Source organism: Mustela nivalis, assembly GCF_964662115.1.
Source record: "Mustela nivalis genome assembly, chromosome: 1".
NCBI lineage: Eukaryota > Metazoa > Chordata > Mammalia > Carnivora > Mustelidae > Mustela > Mustela nivalis.
In genome coordinates, this window is record NC_139020.1 from 33,610,291 (window position 1) to 33,635,266 (window position 24,976).

At 35.6% G+C, this 24,976-nt stretch overlaps 1 pseudogene across 1 annotated transcript; it reads left to right on the plus strand.

Moving 5' to 3' along the window:
- The first annotated feature begins 17,328 nt into the window (after window positions 1–17,328).
- LOC309844025 (large ribosomal subunit protein eL33 pseudogene) lies at window positions 17,329–17,658 on the plus strand (annotated as a pseudogene). Its single transcript has one exon. The product of its transcript is annotated as a large ribosomal subunit protein eL33 pseudogene (transcript).
- Window positions 17,659–24,976: the final 7,318 nt, after the last annotated feature.

Genomic DNA, 24,976 nt, shown 5'->3' on the forward strand with positions numbered 1-24,976 from the left:
CACACACATGGACACCAACCACCTAGTAATCAGACCTCTGTGAATACTAGCTTTATACAGCTGAGAAAAATTATCTACATAGTTTATGTTGTTTAATCAACAATGCCTCTAGGCAGATTTACATTCCCATATGGCTGTGGGTGAGATATCTTAATGTAAAAGTACAAAGTGAACTCTCCTAGGAACTCAAAGTTAGTACTTGAAGAAATTTCAGAAGTCTTTACGGTTCAAGCTGCTCATGCTACACAAAGTAAGTTGAAGCCATGAGAGGTGAAGTGATTTTACCTAGGTCTCACAGTTCTTCAGCATGTGCAGAGGGACAGTTGTGGAGGGGCAGGAGGCTTGACTTTAAGCTCAAAATGAGTCTCAACAACTGATATGTTTACGTCAAAAGCAGAATTAAAAAACAGACTGCATGAATTAAAAAGGCTCCCTTATTATATTTAAGGTAGGTCTATATGAGGCCCAGGAAGGATAGCAGCAAAGACCCGGTGGGAGTAAGAGATTGGGATCTGTAGCACATCACTTTACTAGAACATTTTGAAGCATCAAAAAGAATTTCAGGGGGCACCTGGGTGGCTCAGTGGGTTACAGCCTCTGCCTTTGGCTCGGGTCATGATCTCAGGGTCCTGGGATCGAGCCCTGCATCGGACTCTCTGCTCAGCGGGGAGCCTGCTTCCCTTCCTCTCTTCCTGCTGCTCTGCCTACTTGTGATCCCCCCCCCCCGTTATATAAATAAATAAATAATCTTTAAAAAAAAAAAAAAAGGAATTTCAGCTCCCCCTCTTCCTCTTTCACTTGGTAGGGAAGGAGCTGGAGGTAAAACTATTCCAACATTGCAAGTCAACACTGTCCACCTCAGGGGTTCTCTCTGTCCATGGATTCTACCCAAAGTAGTGGGTTGCCAGGAACCTCTCTAGTAGATAGTATCTCTTGGAAAATGCAAACAAGGAGTAATCAGGGTAAAAGTTGGTTTATATGATCACTGATGTTTGATTTATTATCATGCTTTATAATCTGTGTTGTGCTACATACATGTTTTGTTTTATCAAATATTTAAAATAAAAACAACTTTTATAATATGATCCAAGATTCTTATGGACAGTGAAGTTATTTTAGAACAGAAACCATAGAAAAATACTTTCAGACATGAAAGAATTCAGGAAATATAATCCACAAACTCTTCTTGGGGAGGGAACCAACTTGAGAATGAAATCCATCCAATTAAATCATGAACAGAGATACCGTTATTATCTTTAAAAAATTAATGGTGAGCATTCTGTAAAACATAGAACCAGGGCTAAATAATTATGAGAATGATGGTAACAGTCAATTTTCAATTGAATATGTTACTTTTTGTCTGAATCTCCTCCACAATATTGGGCCAGGAGAACTACCTATTCTAACTCCCTAGAAACTATTTACTCTAATTATCTGCATTTATTCCTCCCTAGGAATCTTGCATCACTCTCAATTCAATGAGGCATTATTTCTGAGGAAGGAGCAACGTATGCTGTAGGCATCACTAAGTACTGTGTGTGCTCTCTCCCCTCTCTTCTCTCTCTCCCCCCATCCCTCTCCCATAAGTATCTACATGTATATCCATATGCATACTTGCACAGGTGCACACACACACTTCATTAGCTATTCTTCCAAAAATAGGACTCTCAGTCTTTAGAAAAGGCTTCAGTTAACATCTCTGAAAGGACTCACCTCTCAACATCATGACTTCTAAATTTTCCAAACATGAGTCATCTTCTCTCATTGCGACAGTAAGGATGGCTTTAGGATTAAGTAATTCACAGCTTCTCACACCACCCATCTAAGACCCCAGTCCTTTTTTCCTCTCCTAAATAGCCTGCACATAACGGCCAGACATGCTCTCAGAGACCTGAAATTAACACCAAAGCAACATAGCTGTGGTACCTTTGTGCTAAGCCAAGACTGATAATAAATGCTGTAATTAGAGACCATAAGAGCTCCTCCCCAGCATAGCTTCATAGAACCCAATTTTAATACTACAAGGACACTAATAAATGGTTGTGTCATTCCACACTTAAAAGTGTCTCTCCCCTTCATTCTTCTTGCTTCTATTTGGTATGGCTGATGTTAAAACTAAAATGTCTTCTTTAAGAGTGTTGTATCTTACTGGGCAATGGATAGGTTCCCATTAGAAGAGCACAAAATTAATTTCTCAAAAGTTACCTTATATGTTACCCCCCCTTCCCCAACATATAAACATATACATGTGTATGCATGTATACACACACACACACACACACACACACACACGTTAGCATCAACGCATAATACAAAAATCGCCTGACAGTAGGAAACGTCAATATGGTCAATCCACTTTTTTTGAAAACAGAAGTGTGAGTTTTCCCCACCTCCCTCTAAATGGTTCTAAAGAACAACAGCTTTGTCCTTCTTTAGAGTCTGTAGTGGCAGGAATGTTCTCTGAAAACACTCTGAAGCCTCAGGCTCCCTTTAATCACATGGCTCTGCCATTCCTGATATTACCAATAAAAGAAAAATCCTAACAAGAATATTAATGTGGTGATTCCCAAAGAAAGTAACTAAACAGCACTTCATCTATAGGTCAAATTCTATTATGACAGAAACTATTTCACTAAAATCTCCCATATAACAAAAATGCCCAACTGATTACCTTTTATTTCAAAATATTTCATCAAAATTATAGGATAAGGACCACGGCCAGGCTCCTGAAGAGTTCACTGCAATAGGAACTGATTTATTATGAGTCTGTAAATACTCTCATTCACATAAGCTATTCATAAGCAATCCTCTGTTTTCTGTATTGACAGTTTCTCTATCAGGGATAGATGACATCAAAATTATTATTCTCTTTGTGCAGTTCCAAAACACATAAAATTCATTGTTTTTAATCAAGCCATTTCACTTTCCAATTCAGAGATTCTTATTTGCTATGAGTCCTGTTAGTCATTAGTATAAATTAGGATGGGTCTACAATTGTAATGATCCATGCCTTATTAACCTCCTCCGTTTATCAAGCACTGTGATTTAAGAGATATCAGTTCAGCCTACACAGCCTGCAAAATTAACATCAGTCACTCTGGAAATAATCATGAAAGAAAGCACTGTAACATCACAGAAAGAAACCCTGAGCCATAGAGGATAATCATCAATTCATAAATTTAAAACTTATAGAAAAATAAAAGAATAGAGATCCATATGCAAATACGTGTGCATCTATCCAGGAATACACTACTTCAGGTGTGTTGGATTTAGTTACTCCAAACACTGAATGCTAAGCATGTAAAGATCTGGTAATGGGTTTTAAATGGAGGTAGCATGGCTTAATGGACTAAGCTCTAGGACTAAATGGAATCAACGAGTGAATTTTAAAACCTGATCTGCCACTAAAAGGTTGTATCAACTATAGGAGTCACTTAAATTTTTAGTAGTTTCGAGCTCATTACTTCCAGTCAGTAACATCTGAAATATTGTCTGCCAAAATCCAGCTTCTTCTCAGTTGCAAATTTACTAGGAAATGTTTCTGTCTCGATATGTGTCTATACACTTATATTTTTATACTGATACTTTCTCTTTACCCACATGCTTGACCTAAAGGACATAATGGTTAAATGAGACTTTACTTTTTTTTTTTTTTAAGATTTTATTTATTTATTTGACAGACAGAGATCACAAGTAGGCAGAGAGGCAGACAGAGAGAGAGAGAGAGGGAAGCAGGCTCCCTGCTGAGCAGAGAGCCCGATGCGGACTCGATCCCAGGACCCTGAGATCATGACCTGAGCTGAAGGCAGCAGCTTAACCCACTGAGCCACCCAGGCGCCTGAGACTTTACTTTTTACTTCCACTGCCTTTCACACAGTAAACCTATCGTTGCTAATGAGAGATAACCCTCTTTTCTCACTTAGACAATTGTAAACATTAAATCACTTAGGTGTTTAGTCTAGACATGGTACAGAAAGGTGGATGTAGTCTGCCTCTTCAAAAAATTCTATACTGACATTCTATCAGTCACATTTTCTGGTGCACTAATGATTAGTACACAAAGACCACTGAATGCTGAACATAATCGGTAGGCAAGTTCTAATCATCCAGTCTCCAGATAGTTACTTTGTAATCATATTTGATCCTCCACATTCTCTGCCCTTGGATTTATGTTAACACCCATCACTTGAACCACAGCTCCAACAAATAAATCTCTAGACCAAAATAATAAAAGATAAAAATTACAGAAAGGGAGTGTGGACATCACAAGTAAGACACCTCTTTCTTTGCTTGTTTATATTTAATTATCCAAAATAGCCATCTAATATAGTTCTAGCACTCCTTCTCACATTATAACTTGTCCTGGGTGTTTGACATCTCAGTAGAGAGGTTATGCACTGGCCTGAACAATCTCTCTGCTATTCACTCCATCATTCATTTAGCAAACTAGTGATACAGAAGGAACTAGAACAGGAGGAATCCTTATCTATTGGGAAAACAGACACATGACCGAATATATGTTAACATTTTACAAACTATAACTAGTCATTTTTCATTTATTACTTTCAAGGAACCAGGCACTTGGCTGAGTGCTTTACATGGATTTTATCAGTATATCTTCATATACTCTATTGAGAAAGGTACTATAATATGATATGATATTGTGCAGGTAAGAAAACCAACATAGAGGATAAATTACTTGTACAAAATCATATGTTAGAAAGTGGCTAAACATGGATTCAAACTCTTGTAATTCAGACAAAAAGTATGATATGGGAACCCAAATTGGGAAGCCCGATGGTTAGAGCAAAGCTGCTGTAATTGTAATAAACCATATTTATTCTCAGAGATAAAGCTTTGCATTCCAAATGCCTCATTTCTGATGTAGGTCTAAATCAATCTACAAAACCTACCTTGCCTAAGCAGTATTATCCTGTGGATTCATTCTTTAGTAATGTGAACACAATCCTATCCTATCATGTCCAATGTAAAGAAAGAAGATTTAGGGAAAAGAAAGAAGGTGGCTAGCATTTTTTGAGTACTTACTTACCTTTTGAAGGCAGAAGGAAACATATATTAATAAATACTTAACTCTAATATATAGGAATTGTCAACTCCATTTCACTTGAGGAATTTAAGGCTTTGAGAGGTTAATCAATTCCCGAAGATTATCTTGATTGGGATTCAAGTCTACGTTTGTTTTGTTTTGTTTTGTTTCTCATTTTAAAATGTTCAGATGGGCAACTGGGTGGCTCAGTGGGTTAAAGCCTCCGCCTCGGCTCAGGTCCGGCTCAGGTCATGATCCCAGGGTCCTGAGATCAAGCCCCACATCCGGCTCTCTGCTCAGCAGGAAGCCTGCTTCCCAAGCTCTCTGCCTACCTCTCTGCCTACTTGTGATCTCTGTCCGTCAAATAAATAAATAAAATCTTTTACAAAATAAAAAAATAAAAATAAAAACATAAATAGAAACGTTCAGGTGCCTGAGTAGGTCAATTGGTTAAGCATATGCCTTTGGCTCAGTTCATGATACCAGGGTCCTAGGACCGAGGTCCAGGGAGCCTGCTTCTCCCTTTGCCTCTGTTTGTCTCTCATGAATGAATGAATGAATGAATGAAATCTTTTTTAAAATTAATTAGCACTGGGTGTTATATGCAAACAATGAGTCTTGGAATACTAATAATGACATACTGTATGGTGACTAATGTAATAAAAAATTAATTTTAAAAATTAAAAAAAATTAAAATGCTCATGTTCTTTGCACCACCACTAGGCACAATATCCCTCTACCCTCCCTACCACCCCCAGCATACAAAGTTAAAACTATCTGCTCATTTTAACCTCAAATTTTGTTTCCTTGTATAGGTTCAATAGAATTATTCTGAAGGAATAATTTCACTGCTTAAGATGTAGTATTTCAAATTTCTAGTTATAAAAAGTGTTAAGATGAGAGTTGGGCTCACCTATCCCCCCACCCCTCTCTTCCAAAACCCTCAATTTGGGTGAGCCTGGTGGTGGATATTAAGGAGGGCACATATTGCATGGAGCACTGGGTGCGGTGCATAAACAATGAATCTTGGAACACCAAAAAAAAAAAATTAAATTAAAAAATAAAAATAAATAAATTCAATACAGCACCACCAAAAAAATAAAAAATAAAAATAAATAAATAAATAAAAAGATGAGGGTTGAGGGATCAAAGAGTTCATTTGACCATATAATTCCTGTTACCTATTAAAACAGATTACATAAATTACACTCAATAAGACAAAGCTTTACCATTATTTGATTTGCAACAACACATGTTCACCCTTCAAAACACAAAAAGATGGCATAGGCTTTGGCAGAATTATATTCGGATACCATAGCTAATCCTTTAAAAGAAATCAAAACTGATCACAAAACCTTTAGAAGACCATAATTGGGGGGGAAAAAAAAGGAAAGAAAATCAGCAATATTAAAGGAGATGAAAAATACACATGCTGATCAAATTAGTCTTGGAATCTAGTATTTAGTTGATAAAATAGCTTTATTCTAGACACCCTCAGGAAATGAATGGATGGCAAGGGTTAATACAGATGTGACCCTCATTAATAGAGAAGAACAGCATCGGCTCTCTGGACAATTAATTTTTCAACTGTGTTTGAGTAAGTCGACTCCTCTAAGCCCATACCCTTAATAACTCTGTGCAATGTTCCTATGCGCTATCACCAGCGCCTGACTGGAATAAACGGAGAATGACTCGAAAGATCTGCCACTTTCTATGTGTACAAAGTAACATCAACCTTAATCAGACAGCTGGAAATGGAACCCTAACTGGAATATTGTACTGATGACCATGAATCAAAGACACTACACTGTCTTTGGTAGAGCGGCAAGTGTAAGCATAGCCCTGAGTACCCTAGATGTGAGGATCTTAAGAATATGAGAACTTCTTCGCATTGATAAACACCCTAATGCAATCCAGGGCGGTACAGGGATGTCAGCTAAGCAGGTTTATTAACCAGGGTTGATGTATGGTGCTAAAGTTTTCTGGATTAACAGTATGGGACAATGTCCTAGGGATACACTGTAAGAACATGGATTATGGCAACTGGTGATTCAACATATCCTTGCCCTCTTGTTCTTGATAAAGCTTTGTTTTGGTAAATATCACTCAACATACCGTCAGAGGAAAAGCACCAGGCTGCCCATTGTAGAAAACCTCTCAGGATAATTGTAATGTCACAGAAATATAAGTTGGCCCTTCTTGCTAAGGATAACGCTATCAGAAACATGTGTGGCTGAAAACACTCTGGACTAGGATAACAGAGACCTACACCTATGCTCCAATCTACCACAGACTGACTGCTTTCTTCACTGGTAAAATGAACCAATGAGTGGTATTAAATGACCGCACTCATGTAAGCTTTCCACAAACAAAACATGGCAAATAATGAATGTATATATGCATACATGTACGTATACACAAATATACTGGAATTGCTACAGCAGAGGAAACAAAAATGAAGGACACATCACCTATGTACTCCTCTACAGTTAGTCTCTAAGACCCCTTGATAGAGATTCTAAGGTAGCTAAATGCTATTTGAAGTTGGTAGTATTATTATTTTTTTTTTGGAGTTGGTAGTATTATTTACAAATGTACTACCATAAGACAGCAGGTTTTTAATAATAAACTATTTCTTCAAATTTGACTTTTGTTACCCCAACTATACTAGATATCTATATTCTATAGTATTTTCTGGGGAGAAAAAAGTGTGGTGAAATCACTGAATTCCTTAAGACATTTTAATCTAATTCTACTGTTTTAAAATTCATTCGTGGAATCACAAAATTTCATTGATATATAAGAGAAAAATGAGTAGAACAAACCAACTGAGCCATAACTCTGAGTGTGAGTGAATTCAGTGCAGGATTCAATTTTTATGGAAAGGAAAATAATTAAGAGCAACTATCAAAACAGGCTTGAAAAGAATGACTTACAGATAGTGTCAACTCTTCTAAGAGAAGCAAAGATGGATCTAACCCTCCCTTGTGTAATGTCACTTGAGAGAGGGGAGGATACTGCATCGCCTGAGTGAATCAATGAATTTATAAACAGGTGAAATCCCTTCCCCTGAAAGTAGGGTCCTGTATCTCATCTGTATGAGTGGAATGACTTAGATGGTTATGGTTAAAGGTTTATATTAACGATGAGAATATCTACAAAGTTCAGTATTCTCAAATAATTAGAGAAAAAGTAAGAAATTACTACATAGGTCCTTTTGGAAAGGTAAAAAAAAAAAATCTTTAGCATTATTGGGGACCTCAAAGTGATTAGTCACAAAAGATCTACTGTTTTTTATTATTATATACAAGGAACAGAAATTAGGAGGTTGTTCTGGGAATGTGAGACCTAAGAAATGTCATATACAAAATAGCAAAATGGCAAATACAATAAGAGGATAAACCCTGATCACTGGAGAAAATTACTCTGTGGTGGGAGATTTATGAAATTTGAAAAGGAAGAGAAAATGCAAATTTACAGTAATTTCATTAGTAAAAGGTAACTGACCCCAAACAAATACATCAATTATATCCTTGGTTCTGCCGGATTCTGGGCAAACTAAAATGGAGTAAATACTATGATATTCTAAAACTGATTTGAACTAACTTTCAACCTTTGCCTAGGTGTCGATCTTCTCATTAAACTAGCAAAGTTTTCTTTTTAATTGAATTCCCAGAGGAAGTTTATTACTATTTTCAGCATGTGAAAATCTGATTCAAAATAGGTACATCTCCCTACTCAAGGCACATGCCTTATAATTACTAATTCATTAATTTATCCTCATTACTGTCATTTCCATTTTATGTGTGAAGAAACTGAGAGACAAAGGTTTCGGTTCACTTGCTTAATACAGCATATGGTATATGAGATGTCAAAAGAAAGGCATTTCGAGAAGGTAAAACATGAGTTGAATATTAGAAAACAGTGAGAAGATAGCCTGGCTGAAGGGACGGGGCATGAGGAAGCCTTTATGGGCAGATGGAGTTGTTTCTGGGCTTCTGAACAGAGAGACACAGACAGAAACAGTAACATTTCAGAGGCTCAATGTTGTTGGAGAAGAAATATTAAGGTGTGGCAATAGAAAAAGTTAGGAGAGTTAGGTTGGTTCTATGTCATGAGGTGTCTTAAAGGCCATGCTTGGAAATGTATACTTTTCATTGTGGATCACTGAGGAAACACTATAGGTTTTTAAGCAAGAATATTTGTATTTCCAAAATAATCTTTCTGCTTAAAATGTTGAAAATGGTTGACAGGAAACAATTTGGAAATTAGGAAATTCCATTATGGTGTTCTTTTCTTTTATCCCCTCACCTTCCTTCAGATATAATTGGCGTATAGCATTGTTTAAGATGTACAATGTAATTTAATATCTCTCCATTACCTCACATAATTTCATGTACATGAAAACATTTAAAATCTACTCTCTTAGCAATATTTGAGAATACATTATTGTTAACTATAGTCACCATACTGTACAGTAGATCCCCAAAACTTATTCATCTTATAATTGGAAGCTGATAAGCAATGATCAGTATCTTCACATTTCCCCCCCCAGCCCTTGGCAACCATGATTTGATTCAGTTCATATGAGTTTGGCTCTTTTAGATTCCACATATAAGTGAAATCCTACATTATTTGTCTTTCCCTATCTGACTTTTTTCACTTAGCATAATACCCTCAAGGTTTATCCATGTTCTTAAAAAATGCCAGGATTTATTTCCTTAATAGCTGAATAATAACTATCTACCTAACTACCTATCTAATCTCACATTTTCTTTATCCATTCATCTGTTAATAAACGCTAAGTCTGTATCCATGTTTTGGTTGTTGTTGATAATGCAGATGGACAGCTGGAGGGGCTAACCCTGAGCACACGCATAGCAGCGGGGTTCACCTGTAGCAATCCAGCATAGTATCCTGTACTCACACAGCAGCCCACTCCCACAGTGTGGCTGACACTGGTAGCCTCTGCCTTTTTTCCTTATTCCAAGCCATCCCTATATATCTCAGCTTTCTGGTCTCTAGGTGGGATGAAACTGAAGTGGATCCTTCATGCACTGCCCCAAAAGTCTGGGGAAGTTGATGCTCTCCTTATTCTCCATTTCAGGAGAGGGAAGCTCTTTCCAGCCAAAGGGAAGATTGGGATGGTACAGGCAAAATAAAACTGCTCCTTCTCATCTTTTTGTGCAGTTATTCTCCGGTTTTCTTGTTCAAGTTTCTTAAGTGGACTGTGGAGCTCTCCCAGGGCTATTTTTATTTATAGATAGTCGTCTAATGTAGGGTCTTTGTGGGGGAACAGTGTGTAGCCTCCTATTCCTCCATTTCATATCACTCCATATCATGTTTACTGGTTTGCACATATCGAACAATCCTAACATCCCAAGGATAAATCACATTGATCATGGGAGGATGATGCTTTTAATGTGTTGCTGAATTGAGTTGCTAATATTCTGTTGAGAACGTTTGTCTCTGTATGTATCAGGGATACTGGCCTATAATTTTATTTTTCTTATAATATCCTTACCTGGCTTTGATATCAGGGCAATGCTGGCCTCACAAAATGAGTTTGGGAGTGTCTCTCCAATTTTTTTTTTGGAGGCATTTGAGGATGATTTGTGCCGATTCTTGGTAGACTTCACTCACAAAACCATCTAATCCTGGGCTTTTCTTTATTGAAATACGTTGATTAGTGATTCAATCTCTTTATTCATTGGTCTGTTCAGATTTCCTACTTCTTAATGATACAATCTTGGTAGGTTGTCTATTTTTAGGAATGCATGCATTTCTTCTAGGTTATCTAATTTGTTGACATATAACTGTTCCAGGAGTTTCTTATGATTTTTTTTTTTTGTATTTGTACAGTTAGAGTTGTAGGATTTCCTCTTCTACTTCTGATTTTGAGTCTTTTCTCTTTTTATCTTAGTCTAGCTAAAGGTTGTTGATTTTATCTTTTCAAAAAACCAGTTCTCAGTTTCGTTGATCTTTTCTGGTCTCTATTTCATTTACTTATGCTCTGACCTTTGTAATTATCTTCCTTCTGCTAACTTTGGACTTAGTTTCTTCCTCCTTTTGTAGTTCCTGTAAATTTAAGATTTTTTTTCTTAACGTGGGCATTAATTGCTATGAACTTCCCTCTGAGAACTGCTTTTGTTGCAGCTCTTAAGTGTTGGCATGTTGTTTCCATTTTTGTTTATGTAAAGGTATTTTTTATTTCTCCTTTGATTTTGTCTTTGATCCACTGGTTGTTCAGAGGTATGAGGTTCTTTCCATAATTCATGTATTAATGATTCCTAATTCAGGAGATATGCAGAAAAAGTGACAAAACTGAAATATATGAAAGGAAATGAAATCAATAGGACTTGATAAATGATTTGACTTGGGTGAGAAGGAGAAGCCAAATATAATTAACAAGAATCTTGTTTCTGTTACTGAGTGGAAGAGCAAATTACATAGCAAAAGAGTACAGAGGAAAGTACAGATTTGTTGTAACAAAAACGGTACATCAGAGTTTTGGCCCATGAGTCTGATACATCTCACTGCTCCTGCATGTGCTTGCTGTTATTCTGTCATCCTCTATAATCGATCTGGGAATTCAGAGCATGGAGGTGGTTGGACATACTGACTGGATATTTCCTTCGTGATCCCAACTAGGGGCTTTAAAATGGTAAGCCAAAAACATGAACAAGAACTACCCTATAGTGTGTCTCTTTGGATTCTTGAATAAATGGCTGCTGTATTCTTCAGGGTTTCTTCATTCTAAATGTTCAGCATTTCAGTCTCTCCCATCACTGTTCAGCTCATAGAATATTTGTTCAGCACACAGCTCCTAGTTGCTGGCCTCTCATAATCTTGAAATATGCATGACAGCTTAGAGTTCATTCCAAGATTGGAGGCATCCTTATGCTACTTTCCAGACAATTCTCTGTGATATCTTGCTGATAACTTGCCTGGCAATTATAGCTGCCTCAACAGCCCAAACTGATCAATTTCTTCCATCTAGTGAAACTACTGAATTCTACTTGGGCTCCAGTTCCTGGACCAAAGTTTGAGAAGTACCTCTAGGCAGAAAGCAGAGCAAATGTGGAGCTTACTTTCTGAATTCCTTTTCTCTTAAGGATCACCAGTCTTATCAGGGAATGGTGAATTCCCTTTCTCTCAAGGATCACCACTCTAAAATTTTGTCTAATATTTAAAATAGCTGCCTTATTTTGTCTAGCTTCATAATTCTTAATGTCAGAGGGTAAACCTGTTACTTGGTTATTTTCAGAATCCCACATTATAAAAATTTTAACAGATACTACCAATTACTCTCCCCAAAAGCTCAATAGGAATTTAGATAATCCAAGGATACAGAGTTTTTAAAAATGCAAGAAAAAGGGGTACCTGGGTGGCTCAGTGGGTTAAAGCCTCTGCCTTCAGCTCAGGTCATGATCCCAGGGTCCTGGGACTGAGCCCCACATTGGGCTCTCTGCTCAGCAGGCCCCTGCTTCCCTTCCTCTCTCTCTCTCTGCCTGCTTCTCTGCCTACTTGTGATCTCTGTCTGTCAAATAAATAAATAAATAAAATCTTTTTTAAAAAAAGCAAGAAAATAAAAAGGGTTTCTACATCAAAAAAGTGTTGACTTAGTAATTATTTCTTTTTAATTTATTATTATGTAAAATATTAGTGCTTAGTATTAAGATTTTTTTAACTTAAACATTTATTTTGTACTTGTGAAATGCTATAGGATGGAAATGTAAAGAAGTATAGTGCGGAGTTCTCAAAAATACATATGCTCTATTTGGAATGGACACATCCACACAAGCAAATTTAAAAAGTGATTACAGAGGATAGGATATGAAGTAATGCATGGTGGCTAATAAAGACACAAGATTAAGCTCCAAAACAGAAGATAATGTTTATACGTAATAGGATTAATTTTCCATCATGTCTCATTCCTAGAACATTCTCTTCAATCTAAGGATGGAAGAACAGGCTGGATAAAACAGGCTGTATTTAAATCCTCTTTGTGTCACACCTAGGAGTGGGGAGAGCAGGAAAAACATTACACGAGCATTTGTCAAAGTCTGCTTCACAAAATGCATGGTATTATTCATGGAAAAGTTTCTAGATATCCACAAAGGATTTAAGATTCTTGAAATCAGTGAGAAATCCTATGATAAAGTATCCTGATTAACTTGTCTTAATGTAGCATTTTATAAAATTGTGTAACTACAGAAAAAATATGCAATGATATCAATTAATTTGCTCTATATTGTTATATGATTATTATAGCATTAAAATAATATGAGTAATCTTTGGAACATACTTGGGAGAAATCCTGAGTTATGTTATTTAGATGTGCTCGAAGAGACTTTATAGAGAGATGCAGCTTTTTCCTGAGTCAAACTGACCAGTGGGGCTACTGAAAGTTATACATAAAATGGTCTTCAAAGTTAGAAAAATAAGAAAGCCATTGAACCTGTAACCATACATCTCAAGAGGAGACACAAGAGAACTATGTTTAGACAGATGTACACACTGGCATAGAGTAACTTGGAAGTTGGTATACAACGGAGAAACTGAGGTCAGGACATGTTATTCCAGTACTGAAAATCCAAAGGTCACAAACAAGGAGACAAACCACAGTATTCAGTTGAGACAGGGAAGCATGCCCCTTAGTCAGCAATATTACTTAAGGTCTATCTGTACTAATGGAAAAGTCAGAAACAGGATGGCAAAAAGATCAGTATAGTAGCAACATCAGCAGCCCAGTTAGGCCTTTTTGTTAAGAAGAAAACAGAATAGAAACTTTAAAAAATACAAAAAGATTGTGACAGGATCCACCGTTGTACTCAAAAAAGATTTCACAGCATACATTACAAACATCAGGTGCCACTTCTACCAGCAGAATGGGATGGCTAGCCTGAAGAACAGTAAGAGAATAAAACAGAGAAGATTTCCTTGTAAGAACATATAGCTCAGAGTTTATTCATTAATCATGAAAGGATTAGTGATTAACAAAAGGAATCCAACCAGTATTGATTACAGGTATAAATTATTTAAAAATCAGTATTGCTTAGCTAATTAACTCATAAGTTACTCTCTCTCTCATTAATTCATAATTTGTTATTATTGACCAATAATATGTAATTCTGATATAATTCACATTTAGGTTGATGTTAACATGGAAATATTTAAACTTCGGCAAAGTCAGATCATGATCTTGGTGCTTGGATAAAAAAACCTTGACTATGTCTAAGAAATGAGTTAACCAGGCAACTGCCGTATGCACCTTCCTACCTGCTAGATATTTTGTTTCATACTTAACCATCAAATACACACATGGTGATGTTGAAACACCTTCTGTAAAAGATAGGTTTAAAGGCATTTTCAGGATGGTTTCCTCACACTGAGTTTTGGTTTTGCAGGTATAAAATATGGTAAGTATCTAGCTATACCATTAAAAAAAAAAAAAAAACAGACAAATGTCCTAATTATTACTGCAACACTCTAAAACAACAATGGACCAACAAGTTGTTGATGATCAACCAAGTTGTTGTCTTGGCATAAGAAAAAGCTACACTTTCTAGGGAACATTTGATCTTTTGTTTTTCATTGACTGTTTTTCTGTTACACCTGTTAGGAAATAGAGAAGGAAATGTTATGCCTGCGGTTCTTTAAAAATTTCAGTCTGGCTAAATGTATCTAAAATATTCATAAAATTAAGCTTTTTCAGTATAAAGAAAACATGGTTTCCTAAATTGTTTACAAGAGTCACTATATGCCGATGGAGATATTTTGAGCACAAGGTGCAGCAGAATTTTAAATAACTTCCTCTCACTCCTCATCAGTGTCTATATGATTTCTAATCATTCCTCTACACATCAGCTGTGATGAGAATGAATCCAGGTGTGATGAACATGATGTTCTTGTTACTATAAAAGATGTTTATTTTTATCTATGCCATTGTGTTTAGGCTTTTTAAGCAATATTTAGAACAAATAGGCATACAAAGCTTCTAAGTTAAACCTTCTGCTAGCTCCATTTCTGAAGTGGGGGCAGGATTTCTTCCTGTTTGGATAAAGGTTTCCAACTGGAATAGGATGAGTGAGCCCAGAATACTAATTTTCAAATTGCCCTTCGTCTGCTGTGGAGAAAGAGTATTTTCTCAGTGGTTCTATCTGAAGTTCTAAATCTCTTCAGAAAAAACTCAAAGAAGAAAATATATATTTCCCAATGTCAACTTCTGTTAAAAGAAAAACTTTTCAAGCACAGATGTCGATGCATAGATAGAGTTGTTAAGGCAAGAGGAACTTTCTGTAATTATAGGTAATCATGCAAACCCCCTTGGAACACAGATTCCATTTCATTTTTTGTTTCTGAGATTACAGAGACTTGGGAAAAGGGGTATTTTCACTTATCAGACCAGCAGCAGACCTTCTAAAAAGCTTAGCATAATATATCTTTTATTAAGCATGTATTTTGCTCACTAAACAAGCGACTCTTGTTTATTTTCACAAGATAATAATTTTGAAGCTCAATCCATCGACAAATCTAATGCTTCATATTTGCTACTGCACAAAGAGGAAAAATAAACAAGAGAGAACTAAGGAAATAAAACTGAATGTTAGGAGCCTATCTGATCACACCTAGGAAATGGTTATATTTGGTTGATACTTATTAAAGCTGCATGTTTAAGTCTATTAGGATGCATTTCATTACCTCTGCCATATGCAAATAGGCTTTCAAACTTTCCAGAGCAGCAGGATTTATTGTACAGTTCAAAGAATGATTGTATCTGCCTTCTGGGCTTGGCATAGTCTAATTTCATAATATATACACAAACAGGATTTGTTCTCCGAGTAACACTGGGACAATTTCAGAGCTGCAAGTCAGGTGCTTGATGAGCTCCTGAAAATATTTGTTTAGTATTCCGAATAATACATATAATTTACAGTGTTATCCTGAGATAACGAGGAAATGTTATTTCAAATAACAGCTTACTTAGTAAACACAGGTTCCAGTGGAGATACTACCCAGCTATCATGAGACACCATACATTCATTTTAGGTAAGCCCATATCTATAACTCATGTCCCAAGAAAATTATGAATATTGTTGTGAATTGGCTGACATTCTGCTCAAATAAGATTTCTCTAGCAGCTACAAAAATGCAAAAGAATTAATTGCCTTAAAAATGATTTATTGCATTGATAAAAATTACATTTTACTTGAAGGGAAACCAGGAAAAAAACTCCTAATGGCTACTAGCAAGGTATAATCGAAATATGTTTGAAATAATTATAATGTAAATCATTAAAAATATGTCCACTTTCATCAAAAGTGAGGTTATACAAAGATATTACTTACACATATCAATATTCACTTGAATTTTTAAAACTTTATTTTTTTTAATTTAATTTTTTCTCTCCCATGAAGAATGAGGTACACCTAAATGTCTGAAACACTTTATTTCAACAATTAACTTTGAAATTTAGGTAGCTGGGTTATTGGTTCCTCTATTATTTAAAAAAATGCATTAATTATCAAATCTGTATTTACTATTTTTTTCCTGCATATCCAGGTTTTTTATTAAATTGTAAGACCTCAAAATACATCAGTTAGTTATTTATCTATTTGCTTTTGAGGTACCTGTTACCAATATGATTAAACATGAAAACATATTCTATATACAAAATAGATATAATGTATATGTGTGTATATATATGTGTGTGCAGATCACAATGAATACAGATATTCTTCTATCTACATATCTACCCTAGAGCAATGTTCAGTGGAGTACTGTAGAAATGAGAAATAAGACATAACTCCTTTCATTATTAGCTTATATCTCCTCATCACTGTTTAAGTAAATCCTTTTTTCTGCCCACTCTGTAATATGGGTATGGTAGAGGGCTTTGAATATAGTAAAACTAAGCTAGCCATCAGAAGGGAAAACAAAAAGTTGAACATTTTCAGAAAACATACTCTGTTAATTAAGGCATGATTTTAAATAAATGTTTTCATAGTTTATAGTTTATAGTATTAAATACATTAAAAATATAAAATTACTTTAAATTCCCCCCAAAGAGTAAAGCTTTATTTCTTCCCTTTAAGCTTTTTAGCTATATCAGTTTTATTTATTTCATAGGAAAATCAAAATTAGTTCTAAGTTTTTTTAATTTACCACTTAGATATATGTCACCACTAAATAAATATATTTCAAAGAAATATAGAAAATCGCTGTTTCTCTTTCCTCCATCTTGGAGCCTATCAAGACCTGCTGGGAACAAGACAAATATGTCTAGAAGACAGTGGTCCAAGGCCACATATGCTGGCTACAAGTAGGGTCTCTGGAACCAGAGGGAGCACATAGCTCTTAAAATTGAAGGTGTTTATGCTTGAGATGAAACTGAATTCTATCTAGGCAAGAGATATGCTTATGTATACAAAGCAAAGAACAACACAGTGACTCCTGGAGGAAAACCAAACAAAACCAGAGTAATTTGAGGAACAGTAACTCACTCTCATGGAAATAGTGGCATGGTTCTTGCCAAATACTGAAGCAATTTTCCTGCTAAAACCACTGGGCAGAGAATCCATGTGATGCTGTACTCATTAAGGATTTAAACTTACTGAAAAGTAAATAAATGTGTACATTAAAAAAGAAATACAGAAAAAGAAAAAGGAACTTAATTATAATGAGTAAAGAATATAATAAATACAAAAATATCAGTTTTCTTAAACACACATGCACATGTACACACACGCACAAAACCAAATGACAATCCAATGTCCTTCTTTGTATGACTACTAGCTAAAGATCTCCCTCACATCAAGGAAGAAAGTTAATTTTATTTCATAGTACTTCTAGCAAGAGGTGAAAAGTGAATTAGGTAATCCACATCTGCTCTCTTAGATGGCCTCTTCTCTCCATTCCATCAACTTGACTATTCCTGTATCTGCCATCCCGTGCTCACATCTCTCATCATCATCCACGATATTCAGTGTAAAGATTAAAATGTATTTTCCATACGAGAACATCCCTTGCACATCAGTATCTATCTGCTCTGCATGTATCTCTTCCTTATAGAGTGATAGGCAGCCAAGACAGAGGAAAGTTCAAGTCTTTTTAACTACAAATCTTGCCTTAGGCTTTCAACATTATAGAAGGAGCACAATAGAATGGCTAAATCCCACCTCCAACATGCTCCAATCTCTAATTGAATCATAGGCAAATAAACAGGCTCTCTTAATTGATAATAGTTATGAGAAAATCATTTCAAAGATTTGAAAATTGTTGATACAATTTTTAAGTCTCTTCACTGGCAAAATAAAATAGATCATTCATTCAACTACTGCAAAGCAGGTGTTCTCTACAGCTAAGCCAGCTTGACTAGACAGAGCAATCAAGAAAAATCATAGTAGGGAAAGAGGAGAGAGAGATAAAGACATGGGTTGCAGAACATAAACTAAGTGGTTTAGAATGCTGTAAACCGTTCAAGGGATTTTGACTTTTAATCTGTGAAGAGAAACCAATGAAGCATTTTGAATGGACAGATTTAACATAATGTGACACATTTTAATAGAGGAGAGGCAAGAGAGACAAATTAGGACGCTGTCACAATTAGCTGGATGAGAGATGAGCATGAGACATTGCTGGCATTCCACTACCACTGTAGCAGTGAGGATGGTAAAGAGTTGTTGGATTTGGAAAGTAGTCAGTGGGATTTACTGGTTATTGGATTTGGGTATGAGAGAAAAAGAAGAATCAAGGGTATCCTTGAGATTATTGGCCTGAGCCCCAGAAAGAATGGAGTTGCTGATAATGGAGATGGAGAATCAGGGGAAGAACTGGTTTTGGAGAAAAGAGAAGAGTCCTATTATGGGTATATAGTTTTAAGGTGCTAAATAAACATCTAGGACATCTAATATGGAGATGAGTACAGAAATTTGGAGTTCAGGAGAGAGCTCCAGGTTGGAGGCACACTTTAAAATTATGAAAATGAATAAGGAAATCATATTTAAAATTATGAAAATGAATAAGGAAAGTATGACAGTCACACTGAATTACACCTCAGGGAATGGCTAAAGAGAATATTCTCAGACATCTGTACTATACCTAATACAAGTTAAGCCTTTAATATATGTTAGCTGTTATTATTATTTAGGATTCTGCTTTATGTGCAACAACTTTTTATCCATAATTATCATAACATTTAATAACTACCAGAAACCATAGTGTCAAGTCTAATTAAAATGTGCTACCACCTTGTAATTGATGTAATACATCACAGATTATACAAGGTTCAAAAACAGGTGGAAATAAAAATGCATTCCTTGAACAGCATGAAGATGAAACACTATATATAGACAGAGGTTTCATGGATATTTAGCTCTGAACCATAAAAATTAAGTAGATATGCATGCCAAACTGACACTCCCCTCCAAAAAAGAGGTTTATATTGCTCTATTTTGTGGTCATTCAGAATCAAACTCAAAAGCAAATTGACTGGCATATGAAATACATGAGAACTTTGACCTGACCATATTCTAAAAGAGAGTTTCATATAAAGACTATCAGAAAATGGAGAAAATGTGTTGGAGGAGTGTTCCTTTACCTTTCCTTTGCTGTTTCTCACATGAGGACTTCCATTTAATTAGCAGGGATAAGGCAGACTCAGGCATTTTCCAGTTATTTCAAAACACAACTATTTAAGATTGCTTTGAACCATAACTGTATTGCGCTATGAACAAAATAAGAGGTGATACTAAAAAGTAGTAAGTGTTTCACAATCACACTGCATTGATCTTTAAGAATGGGCTTTAGGGGTAGCAAGAGATTAAGAGTGCTTTTACTTCCATTTCCAAGGAAACACTAACAGAATCTGTGGTAACATTTGCTGGCCTTTACCTATCTTCCCTTTACGTTCCACCCAAATTTGGCAAAACAGGTTTTCAGCTCAAAACTTTAAGTCCACATCAGTTGTGGTTTTATTTTTCTCATGTGAATAGCTGTTAAACCGTAGAGCAAAATGAAAACTAGTATTTTCTTGATCAATCATTGGGTTTCCATATAACTTCCAAGATGCAAAGCATAAATACTTAAGTGAGCAGTCATGAACAAACCCTTTGGGGCCACTGTTCTATCAGCATACTTACACTTAGTCTGTCAGTTAACAAACATAACTAAGAGGATTAAACATTGAAAAACATGTTACACAGGCACCTGCACCTTCACAGACATTGAAAAGCTGCATCTATTATGTCACCTAGTGGATAAACGGAAAATGGCAAGACTACTCCCTGTATAATGGGGGCAGCAAAGTCTGATCTTGTTTTTTGAGTATATAGTACCTGACTAAAAAGTCTGTAGAAGCAACTGGATGGTAGATATAGTTGTTTCTCATCTTTGGAGAAAGAGGTCATTATTCACACACAAATTTATCTTCAGTATTGAGATAGAGAAAAAGTAAGAATCAGGTATTAAACTTAAGCAGGTTTTTATGTTTTTCATAAAAGCCAATCCAAATCCTTTCCAAAGAGAAATGTGACACACTTGCTAATAGAAAATATCATGCAAGCTACTTCTAATTTTATTTCTATATGAACTGACCCAATGAGAAGATCTTTATTCTAAACTAAAAATTTTAGGGTGATTTAAGTTGATTTAACTTCATTTATTTTGAATATGTGAAACATTAACAAGAATATCTTTTTTTTACTTTCCACAAGAGTTATTATTTCCCTATGAAATCAGGAGGTAAGGACAAATCCTAATACTGCAAAATCATGTACAGACATGTGCATGATTTTAGGGGTTCGAAAACCAGCTTGTAAGGCAATTTGTAGATTATTCAAGAATCCAATTACTCTCAGGAACAAATGTGATTGAAATACTTTGCCACAGAGAAAAAAGAAGGTGGCTAATCAACGTCAAACATGCATTTAATTGATAGTCACAATTTTAAACCCCAAGGCTTAACTATTGGTTAAGAATTTATATTCATATTGAGCACATTTTAATAGTATTTGACTCTCCAAATTCTGAACCCTATGCTTTCCTAACAGAAAATACATGTGACCCAGATTTGAAGCTTACAACTTGCATAGCACAAACCTCAGAACTGACAGATACATCATGCAGTTTTGTTTTTCTTTTTAAACAAAAAAAGATTAGCTGTTGTAGGAAAATCTGACTTACTAGAGAAACAAACCAGAAAATTAAAGCAAGCAAGCTCCCATATTCCTACAGTGCCAAGAGAAAAAAGATGCACATATTCTAATCAATTTGTATGAATTTTTCTCTCCACCTTACTGATGAATAGTTACGCAACTGAAAAGCAGACACGAAATCTGTCAACAATTTTAACTTGATTAGTTAAGGAGAACTGCTGCTAGTTCCTCTTAACACTGATCTGAAGCATTAATATAGTTAGCTTGGGCAAGCTTGTCAACCAGGTCATCTGCCTTAGGCATGAACCTGGCATACAGCATTTTTGATAATCCTTTACTCGATTCCAACTGTCAAGCGACTCTAATGCTATTTTTCTTAGGTGTCAGTGTAATTGCCCCTGACTGAGAAGTGACTTAGTTTCTTGGTGTTCCACATATCTGCAGCTTCTTGCCCAAGGGACTTGTCCCAGGCTTCGCTCATGTACTGTTCCATTAGCTATGCTTAACCAGGAGTAGACTTAAAGAGCCTGAATGTATTTTCTTAAAATGGGAAAAATAAAAGAACTGAATTTCAATTAGTGATAAAGGTTTTTCAGGTGGGTGGATATGGGTGTGAGCTTTTGTACTTGTGTACATGAGTGAACACCTTTTGTTTCTTCTTCATGTAACTTAATAACTACTAATAAATCTATTAATAAAAATAGGCAAATGATAGTGATAGATCAGTATGATTCCCAGTAGCCAATAACAAGACTTCTGTTTTTCAATACCAAATACAGCCTAGCGGACACAGCTATAAAAATGAATCAATAATTAATGTTAAGGCAATTCTCTGGAAGCATTGTAATATTACATTTACAAAGATCTTAATCATGACATTTTTTAAAATAATAATTAATATATAATAATTATATAGGACCTGTTAAATATTTAAAATATAATAAAGGCCTAAACTTATTTAAATAGGAAAATGTTCATGAAAGGTTACTGAGTGAATAAGCAAGTTACAAAAGCTGTATATATGTTTTTGTTCAGGGGGAAAGGTAATTCATAAGTGGGTATGTAAACACAGAAAACTATCTCAAGGTTATACTTGAAAATGTTAGTGATTGTTATTCCTTGATAAAAAGATTTTAGATAATTTTTGTTCTTTATTACCTATTATATTAAAAAAATTATGGTATATCCATATAATAAAATACAACTAACTATAAAAAGGAAGTAATAATACACAAAACAGCATGAACTAATTTCAAAATAATTATGCTGATTAGTACACCAGCCAGCCTGATTTGCCAACCTATAGATCAGTAACCAAAGGTATACCTACACGGTATCTAGGTATCTGAGTCATCTGGGAAGTTTATTCTGTTTCTTCCCTAACTGCAAAGTTTTTCTCAGGAGAATAGATTGTTATATACTGCTGAGCTAGACTTGAAGACTCTGGAATTAACTCATCCTTTTTAGTCAAAATGAGTACTGCTATTAGCTGAGAACCTCTTCAACCCCTTCAAAAATTACGTATATTATGTTTCAAGACCAAGTATGATATTGGCAGAAAAAAATAGCAAGTTGAATCAATAAATTAGTGTTCTACTTATTATTCTACTATTAGAACAATTTATGAAACAATCTAATAAATAATTTAATAAATAATCTCTGTAAGATCATACACTATAATTACTGACATAAATACATCAGAATGGTGACTTAGGTTTGGTTCTTTCTACAATACATGTGAAATTAAAACATTGCTGTGCTAATGATTTTATGGGGTTTTTGTTTGTTTGTTTTTTTTAAAGATTTTATTTATTTATCAGAGAGAGAGAGGGGGAGAGAGCGAGCACAGGCAGACAGAATGGCAGGCAGAGGCAGAGGGAGAAGCAGGCTCCCCGCTGAGCAAGGAGCCCGATGTGGGACTCCATCCCAGGACGCTAGGATCATGACCCAAGCCGAAGGCAGCTGCTCAACCAACTGAGCCACCCAGGCGTCCGGTGATTTTATGGTTTTGATAACTGGACTATGGGGTGTAAGCTGTTAACAGAAAAGAAAACTATGTAAATTCTATACTGTTTTGTAACTTTTCTGGAAATCTAAAATTATTTAAAAATAAATTTTTTTTACGTAATAATACTAAATGAAAAAAGCCAGAAAAAAAAACAATAATTACGCAACATGATTCTATTCACGTGAGCCTTCTCGAAAAGTCAAATCTCCAGCAGCAGAAAGCAGGTAAGTAGTTGCTCTGAGCTGGGTGGAAGCAGAGACTGACTGCAAAGAGGCATAAAGGACCTTTTTAGAGAAGAAACAAGTACTCTAAATTTAGATTGTCAACATCTTTTCATGACTGTATGTATTACTAAAACTCATCAAACTGTATGCTTAGAATGGGTATATTTTATGAAATATATATTATATTCAATAAAGATCCACTATATTGAGTAAAGTTCATTGTAGAATGGTCATGAAAGAGAAAGAAGAAGAAAAATACCTTGATGATATCAAAATATCCAAAAGTAGTTCAAAGTCATAGTTCATTCATACAACTGGACACTGTATAGCAATGAAAGAAAAAGAACATATGCATGTGCTAATATGGAAATATTTCAAAGATGCATTAAGTAACAAAATGTATAACTATGTGTAAACTATACTTCAAAAGGGGGTTGGGGGAATGCTATAATCTGTATCTTTTTCCATGAATATTGTAGAGAAAAAAAAATTCTACCTTCTTAGGTTCTATAAAGCTGGGCTTAAAAATTAAACTGACCTAAGACAGACTAATAGGAGAAAACATATACAACTTACTTAATATTTTTATGTGCACATGAGAGTCTTCAAAAGGAAAACATAGACCTAAAAGAACCATTAGGCCCCCCAAAATTAATATGCCTTGGAAACAAAAAATAAATCATGAGAAAGTGACAAGACATAGTGGCTTCAACCAAGGGCAGTAAATTATGGTACAGTCGTAAGGAAATATATGGGGGAAGCTAATGGAATTCTAGGGTTATTTCAATAGGTTTGTTTGAACACATTCATTTTGCGGTCACTCTCAATCCCTGGTGGTAAAAATGTTCTCCTCCTGGTACAAAGGAGGCACCCTTCTCATGGGAAAGTTCATAACCTGCTTTTAGGTGGAAAGGAAGAGGTTAGAGAGCCCTTCCTATAACTGCTATTTGTCAGGTGCCTTCACCTCAAAATAATCAATATGCCAGAGGGCATATTGCAGGGTGGGTATGTTCTGAACCCCTTTAGTATAAAAGTACCTGAAAAGTACACACTAAAAAATAGCAGTAGAACTGGGGCACCTGGGTGGCTCAGGGGGTTAAGCATCTGACTCCTGGTTTTGGCTCGGGTCATGATCTCAGGGTCATGGGATCAAGCCCTGAGTGGGGCATGGAACTTGCTGGGGATTCTCTCTCTCCCACTGTCCTTCCCCTCTTGTATTCTCTCTCTCTTTCTAAAATAATAAATAAACAGATCTTTTTTTTTTTTTTAAAGATTTATTTATTTATTTGACAGAGAGAGATTACAAGTAGGCAGAGAGGCAGGCAGAGAGAGAGAGGAGGAAGCAGGCTCCCTGCTGAGCAGAGAGCCCGATGTGGGACTCGATCCCAGGACCCTGAGATCATGACCTGAGCCGAAGGCAGCGGCTTAACCCACTGAGCCACCCAGGCGCCCCATAAACAGATCTTTTTAAAAAAAAAATTAGCAGTAGGACTAGGAATGGAGAATTTATTTCTTCCAATTTAAAATCATATTTAATTTT